Source organism: Thalassophryne amazonica, chromosome 15 (genome assembly GCF_902500255.1).
Source record: "Thalassophryne amazonica chromosome 15, fThaAma1.1, whole genome shotgun sequence".
Lineage (NCBI taxonomy): Eukaryota > Metazoa > Chordata > Actinopteri > Batrachoidiformes > Batrachoididae > Thalassophryne > Thalassophryne amazonica.
The window spans coordinates 87,244,276-87,267,080 of NC_047117.1; the positions used below are offsets into that span (position 1 = coordinate 87,244,276).

General features: G+C 43.7%; 1 long non-coding RNA gene across 1 annotated transcript; it reads left to right on the forward strand.

The window, feature by feature from the left end:
• The first annotated feature begins 274 nt into the window (after positions 1 to 274).
• On the forward strand, positions 275 to 5,097 carry LOC117526767. Its single transcript, XR_004565343.1, has 3 exons — positions 275 to 285; positions 2,473 to 2,476; positions 4,960 to 5,097. It is a non-coding gene; the product is annotated as an uncharacterized LOC117526767 (long non-coding RNA).
• Positions 5,098 to 22,805: the final 17,708 nt, after the last annotated feature.

Here is a 22,805-nt window from a genome sequence, read left to right on the forward strand (position 1 = left end):
TGTTGATAGGTTTAAGATTTGTTTGGCATAACTTAAATGTAAATGTTGCCATGCCACTACATTATTGCTTGGGTTACTGTGAGGGTTGAGTTTGTTTTGGCTCACTTTATTTTTGTTTTATTGTATTTTTTTCCCCTGCTTTTTTCCCCTCTACCATCTTTTGTATTTTCAGCATTGCATTGTCTCACCTGTCTACTACGTGTCTCTAGTTTCACTGTTCCATTCTCACCTGACCAGCTACCTGTTTAGTGTCAGTGAAACCTTGTCCGATTGTTGTTGTGTCTTGTTAATCAAACCTTGTCCGATTGTCGTGCCTTGTTAATCAAACATTCAACTGTACGTTCACTACGTCCTGATTTGTTTCATTTTTGCTTTACATCTTTGGACAATTATTAGTTGCTGTTATTCGATTGACATTTTAAAGTAATGGCACAAGCACTGTTGTAGGGGATAACATTGGAGGTTCTCTCAAGTTTGGAAATGTGTTCTAGTTTATGACCTTTGCGTCCCTTGACTATGATTAAACTGTTTTTTTTTTTTTCCTTTCTCATTTGCTTTCTTTGCTGAGTCGACATTTGGAAGCAAGCAATCTCTTTGATAAATTGATCATGTTCATTCATTGTGTGGCAACAATCTTACAGATATGCTGAAACCCATCCAACCATTACTTATTCCATCCATTTTCTCCTGCTTATCCAGTTAAGGGATAGCTGAAGTCTTTACCCTCACACAGTGAATGAACATTTCCCATTCAGGTAGGTATAGGTTTGGTTTATGTCTGCTGTTGCATTTCCCCCCATGCACCATTTTATGGTTCTGGTTTGGATCCTAACTGGCAACCTACCAGGCAGAGAAAAGGCCATCCTCATCTTCAGAAAAGGACCATCTATCATCCGCAGCCATGTGTTTTCTTATTCTCAGTATGTTAAATCACAACACTTTGCCCTCTGCTGATAATGGAATTAAATCTATGTGTCAGATGTAAGTGGTGACTCAAAACATTTATGGGCTTTTATAATTTTAAGTTTATACTTACATATTTTTTCCAATTTACTTTTATCCCTCACTGGCTGATGTGCAAGAAGGGGTATATGGACTTGAACTCAATTCATGCATCCTTATGTGCATGCAGTGAGAAATACAACACTTGTTACATCCGCCAAGGATTTAACAAGACAGAGATTATGACAGAGATTATGACAGAGATTCTGTTTTTTACACCTATTTGTTTGTTGTTTGTTTAATGGTGAATAGCCTGTAACCCACAATTTTTCATATATCGTCATGAATTTTTCACAGAGGATTCATATCCTGATAGACAATAACTAATTCAGTTTTCAAGGTCATATGTCAAAGGTCACAGCAGCTGAGATTGGAAGCATAACATCGAGCACACGTTCAATCAGCACTGGTGCCCCTCAGAGTTGTGTGCTCTCCCCACTGTTCTTCTCCCTCTACACAAATGACTGCACCACAGGGAACCCTTCTGTTAAACTCCTGCAGTTTGCGGATGACACCTCCATCACAGGTCTCATCCAGGATGGTGACTACCTGGAGCTGAACCCACACCCAACTGTGGAGATGATAGTGGACTTCAGCAGAGACCCCCCCCCATTCTCAACAACACTGTGCTGTGTCTACTGTGGACACATTCCAGTTCCTGGGATCAACCATCTCCTGGGATTTGAATTGGACCTCCCAGATAGACTCCATCAGGAAAAACGCACAGCAGAGGATGGCTGTACTTCCTCAGACAGCTCAGGAAGTTCAGTCTTCCCCAATAACTGCTCATCATCTATTAAACATCCACCATCCAGTCTGTTCTGTGCATCTCCATATCTGTTTGGTTTCCCTTTGCCTCCAAACATGACAGGCACAGACTTCAATGAACTGTCAGGGCTGTGAAAAAAAAAAAAAAAAAAAAAAAAATCAGAGCCAACCTGCCCTCCATCCAAGACTTATACTGGTCTAGGAAGCAAGCTGGTAACATCTTTGCAGACCCCTCACACCCTGAGCACACACTGTTTAAACCCCTTACCTCTGGTCGTGACAGATCTCTGATCACAATCAGAATCTGAATCAGACTAGTCTTTATTTGCCAAGTAGCTACAAGAAAACAGGAATTTGACTTTGGCTTGAGCAGCACTCTGTGTATGGGCATGTATAACTATACACTAAACACTAAATAATTCACAGTAAAAATGTGCAAATATAATGTGCAAGTAAAACACAATGTGCAACAAAAACATTTTGTGAAACAGACAAACGGATTGAAATTAAACTGCACATGAGATATGTGGATTAGTGAGTTGTATGGCAGGTTAAATTGTTCATCAGTGTGATGGCCTGTGGAAAACAAAAAAGCAAAAACAAACAAAAAAAAAACTTCCTCTGTGTCATTGTTTTGAAGTACATATATCAGGTTGTGTGGACAGAGATGTCTGGACACAAATGCAGGAGTCAAACTCACAGCTCTGTATTTTAAGATTGTTTACATGGTGGTAAACCAGGGTCCGGTACACAAAAAAACAGTCCAAGATCAGCAAACAAATTAATATCATCAGGTGATAAGGCATGGTCAAAAAACAGGCAGCTGGTCAAAAAACATAATGTGGCAAGCAGGACTAGAAAGAGACATGAACAGAGCTGGAAGGGAAGGCATACAGCACAACAATCTGGCCGAGAACTAGTGCAACCAGTAAAGCTTAAATACACCCCGGTAATGAGATACAGATTGGAAACAGGTGTGTGGAAAGCTCCAGAACAGGGTGTGGCCCAGACAGTGTGCACCACCCACCACCAAGCACCAAGAAAGACAGACAAGAGAGATGGGGAAAGATCCTGATCTGATCTGGATTGTGGATTCTGTGGACATTTGAATTTAATATTGAAAAGCCCATTTGATGTACAATTTGCATTATATCTCAATCAAAAGTGCCTCAATCACTCTCATTTGTGACAATGAGGTGCAAACTGGCACTCTCAATGAAGAGACTAAGTATGATATTAAAGATTTAGCAGATAATTTAACATTGAAAAGCCCTTTTGATCTACAGTATATTTGTATTATATGTTATGACACATCACTTCTAACAGGACTTTCACCTTGAAATTTTTTTTTTCAAGGTAAAAATTTTTGGAATTGTAAACTAGTATTGGTGGAGGCGTAATCTGATGCCGACATCCTAAATTCCCCATGGTTCCGTCCTGTGCCCGGTTTTGTTCTCTTTGTACATTTTGCCCCTCAGTAATATTATATATATATATATATATATATATATATATATATATACATATATATATATATATATATATATATATACAAGGTCTGTTAGAAAAGTATCCGACCTTTTTATTTTTTGCAAAAAACATATGGATTTTAATCACGTGTGATTGCATCAGCCAAGCTTGAACCTTTGTGCGCATGCGTGAGTTTTTTCACGCCTGTCGGTTGCGTCATTCGCCTGTGAGCAGGCTTTGTGTGAGCAGTGGTCCACCCCTCTCGTCGGATTTTTATTGCGAATAAATGTCTGAACAATTTGGAGCTTTGCTGCATCAAATTTTTCCAGAAACTGTGAGAGACCTCCAGGTGGACACCATTCGGAAAATTCATATGGCTTTCAGCGATGATATTATGGGGATTACACAGATTAAGGAGTGCTCCAGCCGGTTTAAAGACCGCCCACAGCGTCTGAGAGCGCGGCGCACTCTGAGCGCCGATCGACAGGCTGACTCCAGATCAAACAACCAGATCATTTCCAACGTAAAGGCTTTGTTGATCCGGGATATCGTCTGACTTCAACAAAAAAAGGCAGAAGGAATGGACATCAGCACTTTTTCAGCACATTCCACTGTTACAGGAGTTTTTTTCATTGGAAAGAGGAGCAGAGGGATGCGCACCGTGCCGCTCATGACGCGGCACAAAACCACCTCTGTGTTGGTCTCACAGGAGGGCTTTCAGATGGCTCAGACGGTTTTCGGTGGCTTTTCAGTCGTGTGACTATCCGAGAAATTGTGCATGAGCTGGACATGCCCTAACATGTCCTGTGAGGCTTCACCACGGTGTTGCTTTGCGCCATGCGGCTCCGCCGTGACGCGCAGAATTCCTCCGCGATGCGCGGAATATTTCTGCTCCTCTTTTCATGACAAAAACTCCTGTAACAGTGGAATGTGCCGTTCATTTCTAAACTGGACGCTGTGTTGATCCGGGACGTCTTCTGACTAGCACAGAAATTGCGGAAGAGGTGGACATCAGCACTTTTTCGGCACATTGAGACAGACGTGCGGAGGAATTCCGCGCGTCTGGACGTTTCCGCATGGCGCAAAGCAACAGACCACTGCTCACACAAAGCCTGCTCACAGGCGAATGATGCAACCGACAGGCATGAAAAAAACTCACGCATGCACACGAAGGTTCAAGCTTGGCTGATGCAATCACACGTGATTCAAATCCATATATATATATATATATATATATATATTACCTTCCACTGTTTTGCAGATGACCTGCAGATTTATCTGCCCCTCAAATTAGGCGTCACAGTGATTTTGTTGGCCTGTCTGCAGGATGTGAAGAATTGGCTGGCTCAAAATTTTTTTAAACTGAATGAAGACAAAACTGAAGTTGTTTTTGACCATCCCAATTCCCCATCATCCTCTGACTGTGTTCTTGGCTCTTTGGCACCTTTCTCCCAGTCTGTGGTTAAAACCTTGGAGTTTTAATAGACAGCTCATTTAAGTTGGATAAACAGATCAATTATGTGGTTAAAACTAGCTTTTTTGAACTGGGAGTCCTAAGCAAGGTGAAACCTTACCTCCCCCTCAAGGATTTTGAGCATGTTGTCCACCCATTTATCATCTCGCAACTTGATTACTGCAACTCGCTGTACTGTGGAGTACACCATTCCTTCCTTAGCCGCTTACAGCTCGTGCAGAATTCTGCTACTTGCTTACTGACAGGCACCAGGTGCAGTGAACACATCACGCCTGTTCTGTCATCTCTGCACTGGCTTCCAGTCAGTTATTGCATTGATTTTAAAATCTTGGTCATTGTATTTAAATGCCTGAATGGTTTGGCCCAACCTTATCTATCTGAGCTGTCCTCTTATGTTCCCTCAAGGAAGATGAGGTCCACCAATCAGCTGCTTCTCAATGTGCCAAGAACACATTTGAAAACCAGAGGAGACAGGGTCTTCTCTGTAGCTGCTCCTAAACTGTGGAACAGCCTTCCTTTAAATATTAGATCTGCGCCTCTAAATGATTTTAAGTCATTATTGAAGAGCCATCTCTTTGCACAGGCCTTCAATACCTAAGCGGAGTTGCACTTGTGTATCAAACTTTTATTATATTTGTTAGCGCTTGGATTTTGTGTTTTATATTCTTGTATTTTTATACCCTTTTATTCTGTACCTGTGAAGCACTTTGGGTAGCTTTGGCTGTTGTAAATGTGTGATATAAATAAACCTGACTTGACTTGACTAAATAAGTGCAACTCTTAAAAGTTTGAATTGGAACGTGATCATGTTTGTCCAAGAGACACTATGGACAGCCAAATGTTCTGAACAAAGCACTGGTTATTGAGCAAACTGGACAAACTGATCAGGTGTGCCAGCTCCGTGGTTGGTATAAAGCTGAACTCTCTGGTGACCGTTGCAGAGAGATCACTGACAAAACTACTGGCCATCATGAATGATGCCATTCACTCTCTGCATACTGTCATCAGTGCACAGAGACCCCTGTTCAGTCATAGGCTGCTTGTCCCCACAAGTAGGACCAGCAGAGCCAAGAACTCCACTGTCACCTGAGCCATGAAGCTTTACAACTTTGAAGTTGGGGAGAGGGGGAGGATGGGATGAGACGAGAGCAGGACAGAGCATGCTTTCATTACAGTGTAATATGACCAGTGCAATGTTCATCAGTTACTGCAAACCAACCAACCAACCAACCAACCAACCAACCAACCAACCAACCAACCAACCAACCAACCAACCAACCAACCAACCAACCAACCAACCAAACACTATGTATTTACTTACAAATAAACCACACTTATGACTTCCCTTAGAAACAGCCAAGAATAAATTATGACTGTCTTTCAGTGCTGCTCATCATCATGCTTCAGATTTGTCAGCAGCAGAGAAGTGGGTGGAGTTCATAGCCAAATAAAAATAAGTAGACCATATGTAAACTGGTGAACAGGGTACGCTGGCAGTTTGTGTTCTAACACCATCTGGTAAACCATTATTAGCTGTCTCAGTGTGCAGGAAATCATTAATTTTCAAAAAACAAAATATGTCAAGTTTATCCCCAAGGCTAGCAACTATTACCACGTGTTCAACAAAGGAAGGATTGAATGGGAGGATTTCCTGAAGGCAGTTTGTTATTAATTTCTCCTGATGTGTTTTATTTGCATTGCCGGTTGAAAGGGAAGCTCTAATTTGGACATAATCTATTTACACCCAGGGCTGCTCAGGGCGAAATGGAACCTTCAGATGAAGACAACCTGTTGAATGCCACTGCTTCTGAAGTGCATAAATAATCTTTCATGTTCTCATTTCACATACAGGATTACTATGGTATCTGCCACTGTGTATGCTGCTCTGATGGAGACTATATCTGCTCACCTGACGTGCAGAGGAAATTCTGCTTATCCTTGTAGGTTAACCCTCCTCTCTCCATGCAACAATTAACCCTCTAAGACCTCCCCGTCGCTAGTAAATAGACAATCCTGACAATTACTCATGAATGTGAAACATTGAGAGGAACCCTCCTAATGGTCCCAGTGCTTGAGGGTAAGCTAGTTGAGCCATACCCACCCAGTGACAGGGCATTGCAATCTCTCAACTTTGAAGCAAATTTTCACAAACTGGCTTGGTCGGGTGGCGGTGGTAGAAATCAGCCAGGAGGGCCGGGTCCAGGATGAAGCTCCTCTTCACCCAGGAGCGTTCTTCAGGTCCGTACCCCTCCCAGTCCACCAAATACTGGAAGCCCCGGCCCATCCTACGGACATCTAAGAGCCGGCGCACAGTCCAGGCCGGCTCGCCATCGATGATCCGGGCAGGAGGTGGTGCCGGACCGGGAGTACAGAGGGGTGAGGTGTGATGGGGCTTGATCCGGGACACGTGGAAAACGGGATGGATCCGCAGTGAGGCCGGAAGCTGAAGCCTCACTGCGGCTGGACTGATGACCTTGATGATCTTGAACGGACCGATATACCGGTCCTGCAGTTTAGGGGAGTCCACTTGAAGGGATATGTCCTTGGTAGACGACCACACTGCCTGCCCTGGCCGGTACGTAGGGGCCGGGGTCCGCCGACGGTCTGCATGGGCCTGCATCCTCATCCGGGCCCTCAGCAAGGCAGAACGGGCGGCACGCCACACCCGACGGCACTTCCGTAGGTGGGCCTGGACCGAGGGCACACCGACCTCTCCCTCAACCACCGGAAACAAAGGAGGTTGGTACCTCAGACACACCTCGAAAGGGGAGAGGCCGGTGGCTGCCGACACCTGGCTGTTATGGGCATACTCGATCCAGGCCAGATGGGTACTCCAGGCCGCCGGGTGCGCGGCTGTCACGCAATGCAGGGCCTGCTCCACCTCCTGATTGGCCCGTTCTGCTTGCCCGTTGGTCTGGGGATGATACCCGGATGAGAGACTCACCGTGGCCCCCAGTTCCCGGCAGAAGCTCCTCCAGACTTGCGAGGAGAACTGGGGACCGCGATCGGAGATGATGTCTGTTGGAATCCCATGCAACCGGACGACGTGGTGGACCAGGAGGTCCGCTGTCTCCTGGGCCGTCGGGAGCTTCGGGAGGGCCACGAAGTGGGCCGCCTTGGAGAATCGGTCCACTATCGTGAGGATGGTGGTGTTGCCCTGGGACGGCGGGAGGCCCGTGACAAAATCCAGGCCGATGTGGGACCAGGGGCGATGGGGCACGGGCAGCGGCTGGAGCAGTCCCGAAGCCCTGCGATGATCAGCCTTGCCCCTGGCGCAGGTGGTGCAGGCCTGGATATAATCCCGGACGTCGGCCTCTAGGGACGCCCACCAGAAGCGCTGCCGGACAACTGCCACGGTTCTTCGCACCCCTGGATGACAGGAGAGCTTAGAGCCGTGACAGAAGTCCAGGACTGCAGCCCTAGCTTCTGGTGGGACGTAGAGTCTGTTCTTCGGCCCAGTTCCGGGGTCCGGGCTTCGTGCCAGGGCCTCCCGGACGGTTCTCTCTACGTCCCAGGTGAGGGTGGCCACGATAGTGGACTCCGGGATGATGGGTTCCGGTGGATCCGACAACTCCGTTTTGACTTCATCTTCATGTACCCGGGACAAGGCATCCGATCTCTGGTTCTTGGTCCTGGGACGGTAGGTGATCCGGAAGTCAAAACGGCCGAAGAACAGTGACCAGCGGGCTTGCCTGGGGTTCAGCCGCTTGGCGGTCCTGATATACTCCAGGTTCCGGTGGTCAGTGAAAACCGTGAATGGCACGGACGTTCCCTCCAACAGATGTCTCCACTCTTCAAGAGCCTCTTTCACCGCAAGGAGTTCTCAATTGCCGACGTCATAGTTCCGTTCGGCCGGGGTCAACCTGCGGGAAAAATAGGCACACGGGTGAAGGACCTTATCGGTCTTCCCGCTCTGGGAATGCACAGCTCCTATCCCTGAGTCCGAGGCGTCCACTTCAACCACTAACTGGCGACTAGGATCGGGCTGCACCAGAACGGGTGCAGACGAGAAGCGCTGTTTCAACTCCTTGAATGCGGCATCGCAACGATCCGACCAGGTGAAGGGGACTTTTGGTGAGGTCAGGGCTGTCAGGGGGCTAACTACCTGACTGTAGCCCTTAATGAACCTCCTGTAGAAATTAGCAAAGCCGAGGAACTGTTGCAGCTTCCTACGGCTAGTGGGTTGGGGCCAGTCTCTCACCGCCGCAACCTTGGCCGGATCAGGAGCGACGGAGTTGGGGGAGATGATAAACCCCAGGAAGGACAAAGAAGTGCGGTGAAACTCGCACTTCTCGCCCTTCACAAACAGTCGGTTCTCCAACAACCGCTGCAGGACCTGACGTACATGCCGAACATGGGTCTCAGGGTCCGGAGAGAAGATGAGTATATCATCCAGATATACGAAGACGAATCGGTGCAGGAAATCCCGCAAGACATCATTAACCAATGCTTGGAACGTCGCGGGGGCGTTTGTAAGACCGAACGGCATGACCAGGTACTCAAAGTGACCTAACGGGGTGTTGAATGCCGTCTTCCACTCGTCTCCCTTCCGGATCCGAACCAGGTGATACGCATTTCTAAGATCGAGCTTGGTGAACATTTGGGCTCCATGCAGGGGCGTGAACACTGAATCCAACAAGGGCAATGGGTATCGGTTACGAACCGTGATTTCATTCAGCCCCCTGTAATCAATGCATGGACGTAGTCCGCCATCTTTTTTTCCCACAAAAAAGAAACCTGCACCCATCGGGGAGGTGGAATTCCGGATCAACCCGGCAGCTAAAGAGTCCCGGATGTAGGTCTCCATTGATTCGCGCTCAGGTCGTGAGAGGTTGTACAACCTGCTGGACGGGAACTCAACGCCCGGAACCAAATCAATGGCACAATCGTACGGACGGTGGGGGGGAAGGGTGAGCGCCAGATCCTTACTGAATACATCCACAAGGTCATGGTACTCCACCGGCACCGTCCCTAGATTGGGCGGGACTCTGACCTCCTCCTTAGCCTGGGAACCGGGAGGAACCGAGGAACCTAAACATACCCGATGGCAGGTCTCGCTCCACTGAACCACTACCCCGGACGGCCAATCGATCCGGGGATTGTGTTTTAACATCCAGGGGAACCCTAAAATCACACGGGAGGTAGCAGGAGTCACAAAAAACTCGATCTCCTCCCGGTGATTTCCTGACACCACCAGAGTTACAGGTGGTGTCTTATGTGTGATTGGAGGGAGTAGGGAGCCATCTAGTGCCCGCACCTGCACAGGCGAGGTAAGCGCCACCAGAGGGAACCCTATCTCCCTGGCCCATCTGCTGTCTAACAGATTCCCTTCAGAGCCCATGTCCACCAGTGCTGGGGCCTTCAGGGTTAAATCCTCATAAAGGATTGTAACTGGGAGTCGTGTGGCAATGTGGGTGTGTCCCACGTGAATGTCTCGGCCCACCCCTAGCCCAGTTTCTAGGGGCGGGCGTTGGTGTTTAACCGCTCGGGGCAGTCTCTTACCTGATGCTCTATTGAGCCACAAACAAAACACGCTCCGCGGGCCAGCCTCCTCTGTCTATCTGGTGCCCTAAATGTGGCCCTGCTCATGTCCATAGCTTCGTCAGCAGGGGGAGCTGTAACCACACGGAGCGCAGGGGCCGTGGTGCGTGGGGAGGGCGGAACGCGGTCGGAACCGGAAGGGAGAGGGACGGCGCGTGCCCGGCCACGCCCTTCGTCTCATTCCCGACGGCGTTCTTCTAACCGATTGTCTAATCATATAACGAGATCAATAAGCCCATCTAAATCTCGCGGTTCGTCCTTAGCCACCAGGTGCTCCTTTAGAACCAATGACAGTCCGTTTACAAAAGCGGCGCGGAGGGCAGGGCGGCGAGAGCCTCCACCCTGCGGTTAAGGAGGACGTTCTGCTCGGTCATTAAATCCAACCGAGCCGTGAAAGCGGTGAGGATCCGCTGCAACTCACCGATCATTCCTCCTGCGGACGCCTGTGCGCCCTGTTCTTCCATTGGCCGTTCAACAGCCGGTTGACGCCCCTCGGGATCCATGACGATGGCCGAGATATCCTGTTGGGAAAGTGTAGGTACACGGACCCACAACAGGGGGCGCAAATGAACGGACAATGGAATAGGTCAAATAACAACACTTTACTGTTGTGAATGTGCACAACAAATACAACAGATTGCAACAATAGACAACAGTCAATTCACAAGGTGTCGTGTGGGCAGGCTCGAAGATAGGAGACGCCTGTCCAAAGCAGAACAGGAACCACACGATTTCCTCCGCCACCAGACCCCGGGAATACTGGAGCCGCCAAGTCCCGAACTCCCAGGTGGCCACTGCCTCCGCGTGTCGGATCTGGTACTGCTGGCGAGGAACAAAAAGCAAGTGAATGAGGATGCGTTTGCACCCAGGAATCAGCACGGCAGGAAAGCTACCTCCACCTCTCGTTGGAAAAACAGTCCAAAAGATAATGCACAAAAAGTCACAAAGGTTATTGTCACGCAGACAGCTGAGGTACGTTACCTTCCAGGTAGAACGATATCTCGGCAAAGAGGTGGAGACGTCGTCCTGCTGATATACTCCTGCCATCAGATGATTGGTAACAGCTGTTGCAGGTGATGCGTGACAGCTGTCACCCTGGCTGCTCCTGTGAGGCGGCTGCACCCTCTGGTGCCTGGAGCCCGCACTCCAGACAGGGCGCCCTCTGGTGGTGGGCCAGCAGTACCTCCTCTTCTGGCGGCCCACACAACAGAAAATTTGACTTATTTTTTTGTCTAAATATAAAAATAATCTTGTCAAACATTTTACATAGAAAAATGTCTTATTTTGAAAAATGTATCTCACTTTTTCTTAATAAGTTTTTCCAGCTAATATCAAGCTGTATTTTACCAATAACAAGGAAAGGCAATGGATTTCAAATCATCCTAACAAAGGAACAAGATTGTTTTCCTTATTTTAAGACTAGCCTCTGTCTTAAAATAAGAATTCTGTTTAGTTTTAAGGCACATTTTGATTATTCAGTGCCTAGACATTTTGCTAGTTTTGAGAATTCTAACCAAGTAAATTTTTCTTACCCCATTGGCAGAATTTTTTGCTTAATACAAGGCAATTTTTCTAGATTTCTGATTATTTGTCTTATTTTGAGAGGGGCAGTTTTTGTAGTGCTTTGGCATATTTGATCTTGCCTGGGGTCTGCACAGTGGATTATTTGTGAACACGTTTGCCTCACAGGAAGAAGGTCGTGGTATTGCTTCCCACATGGGCTTTTCTACTTGGAGTTTGCATGTTTTCCCCGTGTTCATGTGGGTTCCCTCTGGGTGCTCCGGTTTCTTCCCACTTCCAAAGACATGCAGGTTAGGTAAATTAGAAAATTTAAATTGACTGTAGGTGTGTGAAAGAGTTTGTTTCTCTCTATATGTCCCTGCAATAACTGGCATTCTGTCCAGGGTGTACCCCATCTCTCACCCTATGACTGCTGCAGTGGGCTCCAGCTTCATCATGACCTTTCATTGGAGTAAGTGAACAATGAATCACTGAATGGTTTTGCTGGAGCAATTCCAAAACGCACATGAGAGTATAAAAGAAAAATACCTCATAATTTTGACCTTTGACCCACCCCAATGACCCAATTTGGGGTCAACTTGCATTCACACAGGGAGTTTGCTGAAAATTTTCCTGTGCGCCTGAGAGGAAAAATGGAACAAAGAAGTGTTTCTCACATCATAAAATGATGATAACTTAGATATTGGTATCTTGCCTTTTGATCAGGTGAAGTAAATCAGGTATTTTCAGGTCTGTTGCAATATTTTCTGTAGCAAAAAAGTTTCCAGGTTGTTATTGCAAACTATTTGCCTCTATCATTGTTGTTGGTCTGCTGCAAAAGTCTTATTTCTCCATCTTTTCGACATTCTCCTCACAAGTCTCCAGCACATTCTCGTCTACAGCAGCAACTCATTTTGGACTCTATCTCTACCTCGGTGTGGCGGGTACTTTGCAGTACCAACATGAGCCCACTTTTGACTGGCTCAGTTTAAGGATAACTCCATTATATAGAATCCGTTACAACCCAAACCTGCCCTCCATAAATTCCATCCACTGGCTGCTCGACTTGAATGTCAACACAAAGGAATCCACATGTTTACCACCAGAATGTTACGGTCTGAACACCATGTTCTGCTTTCTGCCACCAGAAGGTCACGCCTTTTGATTCATTCTCACTCTGGCTGTGGTTCCAACTCTTTGTCTATTTTCTTTCTCCTTCTTTGTCATTTCTGCTGAAACACTGTCAATCTATTTCATAACTTTTGCCTGTAATTTTACTTTCTCTGTGGGATTTAGCAAATTCTATTGTTGCACTTCAATTAAGCTGCTGTGAATAAAAGCTCAATCGTATTAGTGAAATGTAAATGGAAGTCTTTCTGCCTGCTGCAGGTTTATTTTTTTCCATTCTGTGCCTTCCTGTTTTAAATGCAAGTGCACGGTGTGATTACAAAAAGCCACCTCGGATGACACGTGGACTCAGTGTTCTGAGCTGTGATGTCGGTAATTGTATGCTTCCTACCTGGAATGTGCTGATGTGTGTTTTGTATTGGTACGCTCACTCGGGTATTACCTTCGTGACCCTCAGGCATGAGGAGTGTACATAAAAACTTGTTTGGTGCAAGAAATATTGTGGAAAAGCAAGAATTAGACACACAACATGAGCAAGTAGTTTAATGTGACATTAAACACTAGGAAAACGATAACATGAAAGCTTCTGCCTCCAGAATAACCTTTAGAAAGTATTGGCAAAAAAAAAAAAAAATCGTTCACTTGAACCATCTCTCCCATGTACAGTTTCTTCCTTAAGACTTAAGATTCTTAGCATTCGCAGGTTTATTTTAATGTGAACCTATCACAGTGACATGGTCTTGCCCTTTTCATCCTCCATATGACTAATGCTTCTGTCACATTTGGGACTGGCAGTGCAAATGTGATCTGTGCGTTTACAAAATGGGAAAGACTGGAAGTTTGCAGAACCTGCCTCAGGTATTGTGTAATTTGTATTGCAACTGATTACTATTATCATGGATGTGGCTCCAAGTATGAACTCTCCTCCCGAGTGGTACTACCTAATCAGAGTATCGGACCACACACACACACACACACACACACACACACACACACCACACACACACACACACACACACACACACACACACACACACACACACACACACACACACAAAACAACAAATGGGCATATGTGGAAATATCCCGTACATTTAGCAACTACTATTTGGAATGCTCTTTGGTGCCTGTAGCTAATTGCTATTATTATACGCCTTTCTCCTGTTCTGACTGCACATGCCCTTTAGCAGAGGTCAAGTGGTCAAGGGTGAGTGCTTCTGATTCAGTCCTTCCTCCATATCAGATGGTAATCTATTTTCCTTGTAAATTTTGTTCTCTTTTTTTGCTGTTAATTCTGGTAAAGTGGTAAAATCCATCATTGTAATGTAGATACTTACATTACACGTGAAATATGATAGCAAGAGAGCTCTACGGACTTGAATAAGGTTTGGAATGAGGTTGATAGTACTTGATTGATAATAATACAATAACATGCTTTTGGAGGGCGGTATGCATTTTCAGAGGCCCTTTGTCCATGCCCAGTCGCCCAAAATGACAGCTATTCGCCCGAGTTAGATGAGGGCGAATTGCTGTCATTTTGGGCGACGGCATGGATGGAGGGACTCAGAAAAATGCATACCGCACGACAACAGCATGTTATTTGCATTATTATCACTTTTTACTGAGATACACAACACGTAACACGTACAAAAGTTGGCTCACATAACTTTGGTCCCGTCGGCTGGCTCGCAGGCTGCTGTCCAAATTCAGCAGTGCATCCTCATCAAGCTGGCTGCTTTAGCTGCTGTTCATTGTCGTACTATCCATGAGAAAATCATCCGGAATATCCATATTGGGACCAAAACACACTTCTCACCTTTTCATCTTTTCCTCTGTGGACAGTTTTTTTTTCCCCTCTGTGGACAGTTCTTGGGATGCGCGCTATGACGTCATTTGTTTACACACAGCGGGCGGGTATAGCCAGGTAGCGTCGATGTAAATCTACGATACCGGCCCAGCAACACCCCGGTAAAGTGATAATAATATAAATTATAGACTCTATATACAATCTCTGACGAAACTACATGCATGATTTTCAGTCAAATTTCCCAAATAACCCCTAGAACATTAAATTGCCTTTATTCTAATAAACCAGCTAAACAGTTGGCAATGAGTAAAAAAAAGTTATTGTAAAATTTAAAAATGGCTTCCACTACATTTTGTTTCCCCAACCTTTTATTTTTTTTAAGTTAAACTTGAACATCAAAAACTTTTGACAATCTTAAAAACATGTTTGTTCCTATTGTAGCTCATACACTAATTCAATACATCTCGAGATGGTTAAACCAGAGTAAGCACATAAATTAAAGTTTTTCATGTGCATCAATTATTATTTGTTTAATACTTTGTTGTGTGAATAAACTGCATGTTGAATGGAAACTGTTTAATTTCATTTGTCAGTTTTTTTCATGAAAGTTTAGTAAGGTACGAGGTCTGTCCATAAAGTATAGGTCCTTTTTATTTTTTTCAAAAACTATATGGATTTCATTCATATGTTTTATGTCAGACATGCTTGAACCCTCGTGCGCATGCGTGAGTTTTTCCACGCCTGTCGGTGACGTCATTCGCCTGTGAGCACTCCTTGTGGGAGGAGTCGTCCAGCCCCTCATCGGAATTCCTTTGTCTGAGAAGTTGCTGAGAGACTGGCGCTTTGTTTGATCAAAATTTTTTCTAAACCTGTGAGACACATCGAAGTGGACATGGTTTGAAAAATTAAGATGGTTTTCAGTGAAAATTTTAACGGCTGATGAGAGATTTTGAGGTGACACTGTCGCTTTAAGGACTTCCCACAGTGCGAGACGTCGTGCAGCGCTCTCAGGCGGCGTCATCAGCCTGTTTCAAGCTTAAAACCTCCACATTTCAGGCTCTATTGATCCAGGACGTCGTGAGAGAACAGAGAAGTTTCAGAAGAAGTCGGTTTCAGCATTTTATCCGGATATTCCACTGTTAAAGGAGATTTTTTTAATGAAAGACGTGCGGACTTTGAAAAAGTCATCGAATTACTGATTACGGATTACTCCTTGAAAAAGTAACTTAGTTACTTTACTGATTACTCAATTGGAAAAGTAACTAAGTTAGATTACTAGTTACTATTATTATTATTATTATTATTATTATTATTATTATTATTATTATTATTATAAGTAGTATTAGTAGATGTAGTAAAAAAAAAAGGCTTCAAAACTGGACCTCTAATCTAGGGGTGTTGTGGGGGGAGCACATCCCTGCCCAATGCCCCCATTCCATCTGGATTTGCCCCTGCTTTGGCGTTTGAACACAAAGAATGAATAACATTTATCTTATAAAAAGTAAAATAAAGACCTCTTTCTTGACCTCATATTTAACTGTTGACAGCACTGTAACAGTAAAACTTGCAATTTCTAACCTACATTGTTTATAAATGTAACTATTAAATTCTTTCTAACATTTTTGTAACATTTAAATTCTCTCTAAACATTTTACTTGTCAAAATTATTATTATTTTAAGTAGTATTAGTAGTTGTAGTAAAACAATCGGCTTCAAAACTGGACCTTTAATCTAGGGGTGTTGTGGGGGGGGCACATCCTTGCCCCACGCCCCCATTCCATCTGGATTCGCCCCTGCATTGGCGTTTGAGCACAAAGAATGGATAAAATTTATTTATGCAGAAAACATGACCAGATTTACAGGTAAGAAAGTTTTATTGCATTTTCACATCATGTGGTCCTCAGAAAGAGAGTTTAGGTGCATTTGAGTGGAAAATAGTGTTAGTTGTTGATGCGTCGTGGAGGATCAGCTGTTTTTAACGAGATGATACGGAGCGGCTCAGCTCAGAATTCTAAATAAAGGAGAAAAAAAGCATAAAAATGTCTTTGTAAAGCTCAGTGCAGGTGTGCTGTTGTCACCGTGCTTTAAGAGGTGAGGACGAGTTGTAGCTGCTGCAGAAAACCGAGGATGAAAAGCTCACAGCTCGCTTAAAGTGGGCAGTTCAGTTGAACCCCGACCCCCTGCCCACGGACCAAGTTTAATCTGATTACTGATTTGGAAAGATTAACGCGTTAGATTGTTTGTTACTAAAAAAGTGGTCAGATTAGAGTAATGTGTTACCGGCATCACTGCCTCTAAATCAATGCATAAGGACCCTTACTAGAAGACACAAACAAATAAATGCAATAAATTGTATTGTTTGGAGCTTTGTGAAGATAAATTGCATAGTGCAGCTTGTTAAAGTGATAACTGCCACCAGTTTAATGTTTATGTCTGTTGTGTCAAAGGTCAGCAGTAGCCGTGGTGCTTGTGATTAGTCATCAACACTATGTGTGGTGCCAATTCTTGTATCAAATGAAAAAAATGGTTGAAGTCCAGTCAATCCTCATTCAAATTTGGCAAACTGGGGAAAACTGCAAGGGCAAATAATACTGAAATTAACTGAAAATTGGTCCAATGAACCATGGTCCAAATTAGAATTTAAATCTGTCACGAAGTGTGATCTGTTACACACTGTGCAACGTTTTGAAAGAAGCACAAATGGCAACAGAATGAAAGGCTGGGAGCCTGACTGGTCTTTGTGAAAAATTTAATTTTCCTCTCAACATATCTCTGTCGCAGAACAAAAAACCAGCTCTTCATCTTTCACTTTTTCAGACTATTTTCATGCTGACCCAATAATCTGTGAGTGGGAGAGAAAAATACGATATGAATAAATGGGGGAAAATAATAAATGTAGAGATGGGTGAAGATGGAGAAATGGATAGAAGATGGGGTGCAAGGTGAAAGTTAAAATTGAAAGATGGATAGAGAGATGGATGCATGATTAGGTGGGGGAGTTGAATGAATGGATGCATGGGTGGTTGCTGGTTGAATGGATGGATGGTTTGAGAAACGAAAAAGCCTTGAGGTAAGGAGATATTAAAAGATGAATGAACACAGAGCAGCTCTCTCTTTGCACTTCTCCATTTTCTTTCGCTCAGTTCCCTCTCTTCTCTTTCATTCTTGGTCTCTGTCTCGCGCCGTCATTGGTCCTCTGTGTCTGCTGAGCTCCCTCGCTCTTTCTCTCTCTTTTATTGTGTCCAGATGAGTAATAGCTGTAGCGCTGTGGCTTGACTGATTAATGCACTCGAAGAGCCATGGGAGGTGGAGCACAACAAACAGACTGAGATGGGAGGGGGAAAAAGAGCAGGAGAGAGAACAAGAGTCAGAGAGAAAAAGTTTGTGCATGAAAGAAATGGCAATCTGAGGCCACGGCATCAAGTGGTTTGACTCAGAAGGGGGTAACCACCCCTTGAGGAGTGGAAGTGTTCCCTCTTCTCAAGTTCAGGCCAATCATGCTCACTCATACAGTATGACCAATCAGCCAGAAATGGGTTTCCTGTAAGGAGATAGACGAAGAGGGCAGAACAGTCACACAAAGGAAGTGAAGACAAAGTGAAAAGTGTCTTTTTGACTCTTCTGCTGATGATGATTCAAAATTATGAGGATCAGTGCACATCAGTGTCTCTCCATGGGATGCTCGCATTCCTCCATATCACCTGCATTAACCATCACAGCTTTGATTGAGCCTTTCTGCACATCATGTCATCATAATCATGCAAGAATGATGCACTGAACTCTGGCCGTCTTGATTAGTGGCTTCTCATTGTGTTCAGACCACACAAAGAAAAGCCCTCCACCCTTATTTCAATGTGAAATTTTACCCAGTGCATCACTTAAAAGATGAATAAATTGCATAGTGAAAGTGTGCACTCTACACACCACCAAAAGTGTACAAGTAAATTTACATATTTCTTTAATGGTGGTTTTTGATTATGTATGATATTATGATATGCCTTCTTTGTGACTTCATGATTATTACATTCATACCAATCAATCACAGATATTTTTCTGATCAGTGCCAGCCTAGTTCCATGTTTATTTCATGATACTGTCACGAAATGTGTTGGATTTTTGTGATGGTATCAGGAGCTAATTGACTAAATAAGTGGAGCTCTCTAATACTGTACTTCGTTTAAGTCCAATTTAGAAAACAGGGACTACTTTGTGTTGATAGGTAACTTCAAGTCTAAGCAAACAAAAATCACATGTGGAGTTCGACAAGGCTCCATCCTCAGGCCTCTACTCTTTACCATATATATGGTCTCATTAGCTCAGATAATAGAAAATAATAATATAAGTTACCACAGCTATGCAGACAACACACAATTATACATCACAGTTTCATCAGGACACTATGGTCCTGTACAGGCACTGACCAAATGTATTAAGCAGTTAAACTAATGGATGTGCCAGAATTTTCTGCAGTTAAACAATGACAAAACGGAAGTAATTGTTTTTTTAGGCTAATGACTGGAGATTTAATCTGTAGACAGCCCCATTCATTACATCTTAAAACCACAGAACAGGCTAATAATGTAGGTGTAGTCACAGACTCAGACCTCAGTTTTAAGAAGCATCTAAAGGTAAATACAATGTCAGCCTACGATCATTTGAAGAACATATCTAGGATAAAAACACTGACGTCTCAGCAGAACCTGGCAAAACTTGTCCATGCATTTGTCTTTATTTTGATCAAACAAAGCAGCAGTCTCTGAGACATTCCTAAACAATGAAAAAAATGACGAGAGGGTGGGCCACTCCTCACTCAAAGACTGCCCACAGGCGAATGACATAACCGACAGGCGTGAAAAAACTCTTGCATGCCCACGAGGGTTCAAGCATGTCTGATGTAATCACACGTGATTCAATCCTATGGTTTTTTGAAAAAAATAATAAGGTTGGATACTTTTCTAATAGACCTCGTATATATATATATATATATATATATATATATATATATATATATATATATATATATATATATAAGTTCAAAGATTTTTCCAATTTGGACCAGATTACTCCACTATTGATTTAGAAAACATGGTCTTGCAATACACACCTATTCAAAGTAAGCTAAAAGCCTCATAGTAAACCACTTTTTTTGTTACCATGAAAGAAGTGGAACACTAAGAACCAGAGGCTCCAGATGCAAATTGTTGAGCACTTCAGACATCAGAAGACAGAGAGTGGTGAGGAAGAAGAGATGTAATGGAGACCATTCCCCTACATGGGATGTATCATCAGCAGATAGCAGACATCAAGAAATCCTATAAATTGCTCAGAAAAGCTGAGTGGATGGAAAAGCACAGAGGTTCTCATCATGGAACCACAAGAATAGGTGCTGAGCACCAGATCCATAGAGGTAGTCATCTAACATAGCAGACAACATCAAAGGTGTAGACTGCCCAAAGATGCCACTGGGATAGTCCACCATGCAACCCAACCATGCTACAATAATATGAAGCAAGAGCAATCAGACATTTCTGATGTCCGCTAATCCTGATATGGATCATCTCCAAAATGCAGTGGAGTATTTCATGCCCTAATATCTATCTGTGGTACAAATTTGGTGAGAATCTATGAAGTAGTTTTGACGTAATCCTTCAAAGCGAATATAAAGTGAAACAGAATTTTGGAGGTGATTCGGGTCCAGAATCTGGACCCGAATCACCTCCAAAATTTAATGGAGTCTTCTTTGGTCTAATATCTATCTGTGATGAAAATTTTGTATAAATCAGTGTAGTAGTTTTGACGTAATCCTGCTAACAGATAGACAGGCAAATAATTAAATAAATGCCAGATTGTTATTAAGAACGAAAAAAAATAGTTACCACTATTTCATACCAGTGTTTCTGTTTGTAGATTTATTGTTATTCCTAGCAATATGATGATTGTTTTTGTGTTACCTTTTCTTTCTGTGAACCAGTTCAAAGCCTTGCTGATAAAGATGCCTCCCTTTGTTGGTTTTCTTGGCACGTTTGACTGAGGAGACCCTGAGGTACACCCAGATAAGAATGGAGATATTAAATATCCCCATCTAGTGTGGGAACGCCTTGGGATCCCCCTGGAGGAACGAGAAGATATCTGGGGTGCCTTAAATACCATTTGCCTCCACGTCCCTGCGGGACAGGTGATGGAAAATGATGGATACTTGACTTCTGAAGTCATGGTACATGAACAGTACCTTTTGCGGTCAGCCTGAGAAATAGTAATAATTATTTTTTGGAGCATTTCTAGTTGTCTGTTTTGGCAGTGATATGTCACTTTGAGGCAGGATTTGATGGATGGGTGTCAGGAAACATGAGCAAAAGTGCATTTTTTAAACAGGTCAGTCATTTTTTATAAAAATTGCTTTAATTGAGGTTCTGTGGAGGATTGAAGCATGTGTGCTGCCGTTGTTTAAGAATGAACTGTGGTTATTTTTCATCACTCACACTCCTGCTGAAAACAAAGTGATGCACACACTTCTGTTACTCTTTCAAATCCAGTTTTACTTTGTTGCCTTGGCTTTTCTTTCTTCTTCTTCTGGATCATCGACCCAGCAATCCCAAACCTCTTTCTCACATTCTTTGATCAGTGCAGTCTGTGTTGGTTTTCAGATGGAGGTTGAACAGAAAACCTTTTTACTGTTAACCTTCATTCCCCGACTGCACAGATCCATCATCACACCGCCTGCCTGTACACAGGCACAGCAGCATTTCAAACCACTTGGTGGCACTGTGGTGTTTGATATCAGAAAATAACTTTTTTTTTTTTTTTTTTTTTTACTTTTTCTCAGTTTCTCTTATTATTTTGTGCTGGTAAAGAAGGGGTGCAGAATTAGTGGCTGGAGAATGAAGGTGGGGTAAAGAAAGAATGTTCCATCATTCTGGTGCTGGCTGTTCTGATTTATCTAAAGGGACAAAGAGCATGAATGTGGAAACATCAGCCCCGCATTTCCACACCCAAGCTTCCCAGCCTACTTTACGGTACATCCTGCGGAAATGCAACATAATAACAGCAAGCCACTTTCAAAATGGCAAGTCACTAATAAGAGTATGCACTAAAACTATCTTTTATAGCAGATGCTGCAGATATTCAGATGCTGCACCCTGCAATTAGCTGTCATTTCTCCTGTGTCTCAATTCTAAAGAGATTGAAAATGGTGATAATGATCCTTCATTAACACTTATCACAGTTATGATCACTGAACAAGAGTTCAAATTAAACTTTTGACATCTTAGTCTGTATTTATCTATGGGAAGCAGAATGTGGATACATGTTCTTTTTAGCAAAGCGCAATGGCGCTGCATGCATGTGCAGCTCATATTCAATCATATGTGTACACACACACACACACACACACACACACACCACACACCACACACACACACACCACACACACACCAACACACCACACACACACACACACACACAGAGACAGCTGTGGCATTCTGGAATCACCACAGTTCTTAACTCTGACTGCACATCTTCTCAACATTTTCATGGGCAATATTTAAAATTTTCTTTTCAGGCTGTTATCAGCTTATGGAAGAATTAGCTCTTCACATACATATGCCTGTCATTGGAAAAAAAAATATGGTGGCCAACAGGGGCCACAGTACTTCTAATTGATCACAACATGAGTAACAGCAGAGAACACTTACAAAGTAAAAGAAAAAAAAAAAAAAAACACCTGCATAAATACTACAGCAGGTAGCTGCATTAAAAACATGTTGCAAATTGAAATGAGAACGAGAGCACCGCACTCGTAGAGTACAAACCGCCACCAACACTAGTTTCCAATTCCACAATGTTTACATTTGAAAAGGTTTTCAAGGTCAAAGCCCTGTTAGAAGTGACTTTTCATAAGCTTAATTAGATGTGGTCAAATGTCAGGAGTATGCATTTCATTCATGCACTTGAATTGATCGTTGCTTTTTGTCACTTGGTTTCCGACTGATAACTGGAAAATAGACAAACAGTAATAAAAGTGGAACTTTTATGTTTCCATTGTCCCCTTACTTGTGAACAAGACCCTGATGTATTTGAACTACTTCACTGAGGGCAAGACCTCATTCCCATCGGTTT